This window comes from Carassius gibelio, chromosome B10, assembly GCF_023724105.1.
Source record: "Carassius gibelio isolate Cgi1373 ecotype wild population from Czech Republic chromosome B10, carGib1.2-hapl.c, whole genome shotgun sequence".
Lineage (NCBI taxonomy): Eukaryota > Metazoa > Chordata > Actinopteri > Cypriniformes > Cyprinidae > Carassius > Carassius gibelio.
Genome location: NC_068405.1, coordinates 20,506,476 through 20,517,324, shown reverse-complemented (window position 1 = coordinate 20,517,324; position 10,849 = coordinate 20,506,476). Strand labels below are relative to the sequence as shown.

The window sequence follows — 10,849 nt, the reverse complement described above, 5'->3', positions numbered from 1 at the left end:
CACGTGCAGTAACGTTTGTTTATATTGTTGCCGTTAAAACTGTCTATACGGCTGAATCTGACTGTTAGCCATGGTTTGTTTTGGATGATGGTTTTTTCCTCACGGTAATGTCACAGCTTCCAAACGCTCTCAACGCAAAAGCCTACTCGCGCTCTTTATTCTTTAGCTCCGCCCACACGGAGGATCATTATGAGATTGGATTTTTGCTTCATTAGGAAACTGTGGTGGAATATATTAAACTAATGAGGGCCACCATACTCTAGATTTCTGTTTTTAACAGAAAAATTATTATCAAAAAATAAAAAATAATTACATAAAATATAGCAGGAATTGTATAGATCTTAAATGAGGTGTCTTTAGATCACATCAGTCAGAACAAGCCTGAAAGTGCTGGAAGGAAATTACATCATTATACAGCATCAGAGTGGGCGGTAGATGGGTTGGTCAGTTTGATCCAGACACTGTATAAATGAAAGGACAGTAAGGAGAGCAGAACAAACTCCTAACAGAAGGAGCTTTAATCATGGCCAATGAGACAGAGGGTCATGAGACTCAATACTGCTTTCCTGCCATCAACTCCTCATGCATCAAGGGAAAACACTCCATTCATGAATATAATATCATATATGTGTTTGTATCATTGCTGTCAGCATGGACAGTGTTTTTGAACCTTCTGGTGATCATCTCCATCTCTCACTTCAAGAAACTTCACACTCCAACCAACCTGATCATTCTCTCTCTGGCTGTGGCCGACCTTCTTCTTGGACTTTTGATTCCCATAGAGGCCACTAGGCTGATTGAGATGTGTTGGTACTTTGGAGACACTTTCTGTGGACTCTATTCAATATTTATTGCGATGCTATTCTCAGCATCTCTTAGTAATTTAGTTTTAATTGCTGTCGATCGTTATGTGGCTGTCTGTCACCCATTAATGTATCCACATAAATTAACCATGACTAAAACATTAATAAGCATCTGCCTGAGCTGGATTTGCTCTTCAACTTATAACACTGTCTTTGTAATTAATAATGGATATTTTGACATTTCACTCAGAAAAAACATGTGTTATGGAGATTGTTCTGTTATGATGGGTTTTGCTTGGAAAATCACTGATCTTATCATGTCTTTTATTTTTCCTTGTATGCTGATCATATCTTTTTATTTGAGGATTTTCTATGTTGTACATCAGCAAGTGAAAGTTATAAACACCCTGATGAAGGGTGGCAAAAATATAAATGAAGGTTCATTAAGGAGGAAATCTGAGAGCAAAGCTGCTCTGACATTAGGAATCATTGTAACGGTTTATTTGTTTTGCTATATTCCCTACTATATCTGTTCTATTACAGTAATTTCTTCCACAACCATAAACGTTTTCACATGGGTCATGTACAATAATTCAGGTATAAATCCTATGATCTATGCTTTGTTTTACCCATGGTTTAAAAAGTCAGTAAAACACATCTTAACTCTGAAAATATTTCAGCCAGCATCCTCTCTGGTCAACATTTTAACAGAACATCAATTGTAATTAAACTGGTAAAGACATCACTATGAAAACAATTTCACATAAACTAATAGTTGTTATAGTTTACACTATATGCATTTAAATATGTAGTTTGTTATACTGAGTATCATTTCTGTATGATTCCTACACACTGATGTTCAAATGCAGGTTTTGAAGGTTTTCAGAATTTAACAATTAAGTAAATGTATTCTAAGACAGTAAGTTTAAGTAAAGTGCTTGGCTGTGTTGGATTAGCTTATAAGGAAAACTGAGCAAGAATTACAAATCTTCAATGTACCAAAATAAATGGTAGATATCATGTACTTTATGCTTCACTTTTATCAGTCATGTTGAATCTGTGTTAACATAGATCAAAACACAATAATCAAAAAGAGGAGGATATAGAACTGTGTAGGGATCAAATGTTTTATCACGGTGGTTCATCACAAAGTAATGATTAAAATGTCTTACAGGAGACCTCAGAGGGTTAAAACATAAAACAAAATGTCACATGTTTTACTTGGCAAAATCATGGCAACCATAACACTATATGCGCAAATCAGTGGGTGGGGCTAAACAGGCAGCAATGCAGAAGCAGGCATTGATCTAAAGCTGCGGGGGTGGTGCTTATCCACACTATTACATCAGAGTAGAAAATTCCACAAACTGGTTTTAATCTAATGACAAAGTTTTGAGTTCTGAAACTTACAGGGTGTTTTATAGTACATTGACCTCTTATATGTCAAAAGATCAAGTGAATTTTGGTTTCTCAGTTCATGATACTGGAAAAAGTGTAACAGGTATGGAAAGTAATGTTCATTTGATATGTAGAATTACACCAAAAAAAAAACTGTTCAAGATGTATTCCTGGATATGTCCGTCCGTGTGTGCAATTTCCACTTTCCACTTTTAATTTCTGACAGCAGTATTGTTGTTAATTTCCTGTCTTTGCGCCTCCTCTTCCCTTTCTGCGCTGTCTGTGCATGGGAGAGGTGGGACATTCATTTAACAGAAAAGACGGGGGTGAAAACACACTTTAAAAGACCGTGTTATGTTTTATCAGTAAATGAAGAACTCATGCTGTCAACTGATGTCCGTCTGGTTACTAAAGAAAAAAAAAACAACGCAGATTACACCGGTCACAAAATCACAAATGTCAGGGCATGTCAAAACCACTCCAGGGCCCTGAAACCAGAGTCTCTTTAAGCCAAGTCATGTTGGGCGGCCATCTTTGAAATGCTTCTCGGCATGCAAGTGCAGTTCAAATACCCAACACTAAGCTGTTACCGCATTCTGTTATTATCATGCTGACACAAATTTCTAATAATTTCCAATGCCCTTTTTGTCGAGTCCAGTGTGGACAGACTTTAACTGTTGTGGTGTGACGTAGCCGGTGTAGAGTCGGTGTTAGATGCCAGAGGGTTAAATCACTGGACCTGCAGTAGAAATTATTAGCTGTTACATCAGTCTGTTGTGTGTGCTTGCCTGTGTTTCTTTTGCACCCTCAATGATTGATACACTTGAGAATCATCTCTACATGTGCACCTTAGGGTGCTGTTAACGCCTGTGCTACATTTCAGAAATAACAAGCCATGATGTCCATAACAGGGCTATTGGAGTTTACTGTAATGTATTTCTTGATAATACATCAAACATTTTTGTTTGAGCATGAGACATCTGTTTATTTATAAATAAATAAAAATGATAAAATCAAAAGCACTCTAGCTGTTCTATATCAATAATCTTTTAAAATGGGTTGTGCACATATTAACTCAGGTCTGAATCATCTTATATATTCTTTATTTAAGTCTTGGTTTAAAAAGACAGTTAAACGCATTTTAAATCAGCCAGCATCCTCTCTGGTAAATATTTTTACCAAACACCAACTGTAATTAAACTGGTACTAAACTAGCTAATCATACTCCACTCCAAACCAAACCAAACTAAACTAAACTAAACTAAACTAAACTAAGCTAGTTACATTGTGTGAACTTAATTTGTCGTTTATGGAACCGCTTTAGCCCCAATTGATTTGTTAGGTTATTTCAGGTCAGGTTTTGGACTTTAATCCCCGCTTTTCCTCAGGTTTCCCTGGTGTTGTTGTGATATGTCATATTGAATCACAGCGTTGATGAGATAACGCACTAAACAGTTTCCATAGGAGAAATCAATCTACATGTAAAATATTGGTCACAGATTATTGGTTACTTTCTAAACAATAAAAGTATAAATCACATCCACTAGTAAACATATATATATATATATATATATATATATATATATATATATATATATATATATCATTTTTACTGATGCATGTTAGAAACAAAGCATCACGATACAAATGCAAACTTGTATCTGATGCACTGCATCAATCGATTAAATCGATGCATTGCATCTTTCAAATTTTTTGCCAATACATTTTATGGAGGACTGTTTTCTGATCCTGGGAGAGTAGACTTCAATGCTGGCCATTCTGACTCACAGACTTTAAGTACCTTTTTAAATCTAAAGGATTTGCCACTGACGATTCAAACGCGAGATTTGAGCAGTGTAGAAAGTAGTGCTTGTCGTTTGTCATTTCTCTGATCACAAATGCAGAAATAGTTTTATGTTATAAAAGACAGTATAAGTCATTATAATAGGTAATTAAAGCTGCAAGCAGCGATGAACGGGCCCTCGCACACGGGCTCACCGGCAGCGAGTGGCTTTAGTAAATAGGTGAACGGTGAGAAACATGCATTTAAACTCATAGACTGACCACAAAAAAATACATGAATCTAAAAAAAATTCTAGGAGTAGTTTGTTGCAGCATAAAACATGTAACTTCCTGTTGCCAGCAGGGGCAAGATCGGACATTTTATTCCTGAGTTATAACATCTTTTATTCCCATGGCGAGACATCGAATTTCATCACGGCGCCATGGACACGCCTTTTAACAAAAACTCAAGATCTTCACAACTAAACATCACACAGGTCTTTAGATTAGAATGACCACAAAAAAGACATGATGTCATAAAATTTCTAGGAGTACTTTGTCGCAGTGTAACATATGTAACTTCCTGTTGCCAATAGGTGGCGCTATGACTATAACTGAATATGGGCATGTAGATCTGTTAAGGGCAGAAGTCTTATCTAACATGTGAAGTTTGGGGCCGATTGGACATTGTATGTCTGAGTTAAAGCAACTTCCTTTTTCATGGCGAAACATCAAAATTTCTCAGGCCGCCATGGACACGCCCTTTAACGAAACCTCAAAATCTTCACAATTTAACATCGCAAAGGCCTTTAGATTTAACTGACCAAGTTTGGTGTTGATCTGAATATATCTCTATGAGTAGTTTGTTCAAGTACAACCCCTGAAAATGGCAAAAACAACGCCAATTTTGCCAAGAAAATTCTAAATAACCGACTTCCTGATGGGATTCGGATTTCGTACCAGGAGACTTTTTTGTAGGTATTGGTGTGTTACATGTGTGTACCGATTTTTGTACATGTACGTGAAAAATAGCTCGAGGCGCACTCCATTGAATGTGTATATGCACTCCGTTGAAAGTTTATAGGTGGCGCTATCGAGCCATTTTGCCACACCCAATGGAATATTGGCCTTCAAATGTGTTCAGGCCAGGACTCTTATCACACATGTGAAGTTTGGGGAAGATCGGACACTTTATGCCTGAGTTATAACATCTTTTTTTCCCATGACGAGACATCGAACTTCGTCACGGCGCCATGGACATGCCTTTTAACAAAAACTCAAGATCTTCACAACTAAACATCACACAGGTCTTTAGATTAGACTGACCACAAAAAAGACATTGATGTAATAAAATTTCTAGGAGTAGTTCGTCGCAGTGTAAAATATGTCACTTCCTGTTGCCAATAGGTGGCGCTATGACTATAAATGAATATGGGCATGTAGATCTGTTCAGGTCAAGATTCACATCCAACATGTGAAGTTTGGGGCAGATTGGACATTATATGTCTGAGTTACAGCAACTTCCTTTTTCATGGCGAAACATCAAAATTTGTGAGGCCGCCATGGACACGCCCTTTAACGAAACCTCAAGTCCTTCGCAATTTAACATCGCAAATGGCTTTAGATTACACTGACCAAGTTTGGTGTTGATCTGAATAAATCTCTAGGAGGAGTTCATTAAAGTACAACCCCTGAAAATGGCAAAAACAACACCAATTTTGAAGGGACAATTCAAAATAACCGACTTCCTGTTGGGATCCGGATTTCGTACCAAGAGACTTTTTTGTAGGTATTGGTGTGTTACATGTGTGTACCAATTTTTGTACATGTACGTGAAACATAACTTGAGGCGCACTCCGTTGAAAGTGTATAGGTGGCGCTATAGAGCCATTCTGCCACACCCGGTGGAATATTGGCCTGCAGATCTGTTCAGGCCAGGCCTCTTATCACATATGTGCAGTTTGGGGAAGATCGGACATTTTTTGCCTGAGTTATAACATCTTTAATTCCCATGGCGAGACATCGAAATTCGTCGCGGCACCATGAACAAGCCTTTTAACGAAAACTCAAGATCTTCACAATTGAACATCGCACAGGCCTTTAGATTAGACTGACCACAAAAAAGACATTGATGTCATAAAATTTCTAGGAGTAGTTCGTCGCAGCGTAAAATATGTCACTTCCTGTTGCCAATAGGTGGCGCTATGACTATAACTGAATATGGGCATGTCAATCTGTTCAGGTTCGGAGTCTCATCAAACATATGAAGTTTGGGGCAGATTGGACATTGTATGTGTGAGTTATAGCAACTTCATTTTTCATGGCGAATCATCGAAATTCGCCAGGCCGCCACGGACACGCCCTTCAACAAAAACTCAAGATCTTCGCAATTTAACATCGCAAAGGCCTTTAGATTAGGCATACCAAATTTGGTGTTGATTTGAAGAAATCTCTAGGAGGAGTTCGTTAAAATACAACACATGGAAATGACCAAAATTACACGAAATATGCTCATAATATTAAAAATAACCGACTTCCTGTTGGGTTTAGAATTTCGCTCCAAGAGTCTTTTTTGTAGGTATTGGTGTGTTACATATGTGTGCCAATTTTCGTGCATGTACGTGAAACATAGCTGGAAGGCTGTTGATTTTCTTGGCATAGGTGGCGCTGTCGAGCCATTTTGCCACACCCTCTTCTGAATCCTATATCAGACGAAAATTTTCACCAGGTTTGACGCGTGTGCAAAGTTTCATGACTTTTTGAGCATGTTAAAGCCCTCAAAAATGCGATTCATTCGGGAGAAGAAGAAGAAGAATAATAATAATAAATATAGCTGCAAGCAGCGATGGCGGGCTCAAGCCGTCAGTGCAACGCCACCCCGGTGGCATCGGGAAAACTGTGCCCAGCGGGCATAAGCATTTACAGTAACCCTCTGGCAATCAAATTTTAAGGGATATGGCAGTTAAAGGGTTAATCCGACCCGTCTAGACTTTGAAATCACATACACAGAACAATATATATAACTTTAGTAACACTTTATTTTAATATATATATAAATGTATAAGGTGTACATTGTAGCTGACACCTAAATTAACACATTAAAATTGTTTTATGACTGCAAGTCTTTCTCCTCAAATGCTATTGAGCTTCAAATTTGCTTTTGAGTCCATGTGAAAAAGTAGCATAATTTACATATGACTTACAGTTTGTTTTAATAAATATCAAACATTCAATTTAATGGTGCATTATAGCTGTCACCTAGATGAACAATTACAGTTGTTTTTATGACTGTAAGTCATTCTCTTCAAATGCTACTGACGTTAGAAAATTGTATAACAATATCACATGTAACTTAAGAGACGGTCCCTAAATTTGAGACTCTCGAATGTCCAATGTCAAGCCAAATTTATGCCTGTTTTTGTTTTGTTTTTTACTTTATTTTTCTTTTCTCTGTGCCGGATTGCTGATGACTTTTACCCGGGCATAGATGTCCATCCATCAATTACGAACATTCATCCGCAAATGTCCGAGCGGTCGCGAGCGCGGATGGGAGAATGGCGCATGTTTTATTTTACTGGGATGGTGCCTCCTCTGGGAGTTGGTGCCCTACGAAGACTGCGTATTCTGCATATAGGGAGCGGCGGTACTATCTGGAAGATATATTCCTCAAACCGTCGTACAAGAGGAGGTGATGCTAGTACTTCAAGCATCTCTCAAAACCTATCTGTTCATAAAGCCTATATATAAAGTCTTAATATAGTATTCCACAATATGTTGTGCTATTCTAATATTATTGTGGTTTTTTATTGACATTGTTATTTGCTGTTATTTTTTGTTTTAATATTGTTACTGTTGTTACTTGTTGTACGGTGACCTTGAGTGGTTTGAAAGGCGCCTTAAATAAAATGCATTATTATTATTATTATTATTATTATTATTATTATTAGCTGTACACTTGATAAAAAAAATTAAATATAAACTTATGCAATTGTATATATATGTATATATAGTGTACAGTTTTCTTTTATTGCATCTTGAAATAAATGTTTCTGAGTTCTGTGTTTGTTTATTTTTTTATTTTTATTTTTTTATTTTTTTTAGGAAGATTACAGCCTTTAATCTCCTCAAAATAAATGTGCATATAAACCATGAACAATTTAATTATAGCTGTATTTATAAAATGCTTACTAATGACTATTAATTTTGGGAGATGGCTATATAAAGCAGCAACAGTTGATGTTGAGGCCTAAGATATTTCTTAAGCTGTAATGATGAAAAAACAACAACAACACAAAATTGCTTTTTTTTTCTGCTGGTGATTAAAGAGATGATTAAGTCTCCCTCCCTCTCCCACACATTCACACAAACTCAGCACACACACTTAACACACAAACACACACACACACACACACATTACCCACAGTGACAGAGGGACAGAGTGACATCAGATGTATGGTAGTTTTTTAATTTTCTATCATCCATATAGTGTTGTATAGTCATGAAACTATGCATATTTCCTCAGCATGACTTCTATGTGTACATTTTGTTGAAGTGTTTAGAAGCTGCACTTTAAAAAAATAAAAGACATTTACTGGTTACTTTTTTACTGTTATTTCAAAAAATCACCACGACAAAACCATTCAAGCTATCCAAAATTAATTTGCATCTGTTCTGTAAGATAAATTCTTTAAACAGTGGTAAAAGAGGATGTGGTGCTGATCCTTCAAGAGTCACTCAAAACGTGTCTGTCCATAAAGCCTATAAAGAATTATTCTTAATATACAGTTCACAATATTTCAGCTTGTTATTCTAATAAAGTGAGGGTCATTTTATCAGTAAATACATAAAATTCATATTATTTTTCTTTGAAAGATTTCTATAAATGATTTAAATCATACTTGTTTCTACAATAATTATTTAAAAGTAATCCTATACCTCCATCTGGTGGCCATTATTGGTACTAAGAATTGCAAGCTTCATTTATAAGTTATGATAGTTTTAATTTTATGCTGGCTCTTGAAAATGATAAAGCTATTAAACTTACTGTGCTTCCTTCAAATGATAACTTCTACGTATATAAAAAAATATGAAGAGTTTGGAATGAAAAAAATTAAAGATATAGTAAAATAACTATTGTATTTTTTTTATGTTACTTTAATAAATCGCTATGACCACACCATTTAAGCTATCCTAAACCCATTCGCAATTTAACATCTCAGTATATTGGCTTCATGTTAAAAAAAGTTTGGTGTGAACTACTTGTGTCTTCTTGGAGGAGTATGAAATCATTTACAGGCTGATTTTATCATAAATCCACAATAGAATTTCTGAGTTCTGTATCAATCAGTGTTGTTGTTTGTTTATTTTTATTTTTTTATTTTTCATAGGAAGATAACTGACCCTTTACTCTCCTTTTTAACAAATGTGCTTATAAACCAAAAACAAGCTATTTATAGCTGTATTTATAAACTGCTTACTACTGACTATTAATATTGGGACAAGGCTTTATAAAGCATGAACTGACTATTTACTTTTTGAGTTTGAAATTATTATTTGCAGCACAAATAAGGTTTTTTAGGATTTTTAAAAATCCCTAAAACTGTCAGAAAAGGATAAGGCCTATTTCTATGTGAGTGGCTACATTTATTTGTTTTTATAACTATAATGCATAAACTATGAAATTATACAAAATGTATAAAAAAAGTACAACAGTTATTGTTTTCCAATGTTTTTTATTAATTTTTTTTTTTTTTTTTTTTTTGGATTTACATTTAAAAAAATTAGCCTACTGCAATCATTCTAAACAGCTTGAATAAAACCTGTCAATATTTATTATAGACCACTGTAACTGTGTATAATCTAACAAACAAGTTTATTATGAAAATAAAAGTGTGTACACCAGAAAAATTGGACGATAAAGAAATTGCTAACAATAGTATAATAGATCATGTTTTATGTTTTTAGGCGTTTAGATGCAGAAATGGACAAATAAAATGTAAAATAAAATGTAATTGATTTAATTAAATATAGATTAATTATTGTTAGAGCAAAATAATAAATACATACGTACACACATTAAAAAAGCAGCCAAGATGAATGAGTTTCATTTTTTTTATAGATTCAAATTGAAGACAGAAGCAGCTGGTGTATGCGGTCACTTAATATTCAAATCCAGTAGATCCACTTCAGATTTATTTCTCAACAGTTTATGTTCAATTGGCTGTTTTCGTTCATATTCGCCAAGCTATTTTGAAATAATCTTGTCCGTTATGTGTTCGTTCGTACGACGAAAGGCAGAATCCTGCAGCTCGAGAGATACATGTTATTCTGCCAGTGGCGGTGTCAAATAGTCTTTCACACTTAAACGAGTCACAAACACCTGCATTTAGCTCTTGCAGTGTTACAATGGGTTTATTGTGTGCATTTGTGGTAATATTTTATTTAAAAAAGCTCTTAAACAAGAATAAATTCGTTTGTTTTGAGCTGGACACTGTAAGCGCTGATCGGAGCGGTGATTTCAGATAGGCAGCCACAAATATTTAATTTTCACACAAACAGTTCAAAAACATCTGAATTTAGCTCTTGGTGTGTTCTAATTGGTTGATTGTGTGATATCGCTGTAATAATTTATTTTTAAAAGCTTTAAAACAGGAATAAATTCGTTTTTTCTGAGCTCTTTACTCCAGACGCTCCTGATCAGAGCGGTGATTCATCTCTCCTATTTCTCACGTATCTCTGGCCAGAAATTATTTATCCATGAGCCCTGAACCGGTAATAATCAGATATGTTGGTTTAGCTTGTCAGTGTGAATTAAATCTAAGTATGTATTTGTATTTTTAACCGATTTAAAAGTGAAAGTAAAAGTC

General features: G+C 35.3%; 1 pseudogene; it reads left to right on the top strand.

The window, feature by feature from the left end:
• Positions 1-469: 469 nt before the first annotated feature.
• Positions 470-1,528, top strand: LOC127966882 (trace amine-associated receptor 13c-like; annotated as a pseudogene).
• Positions 1,529-10,849: the final 9,321 nt, after the last annotated feature.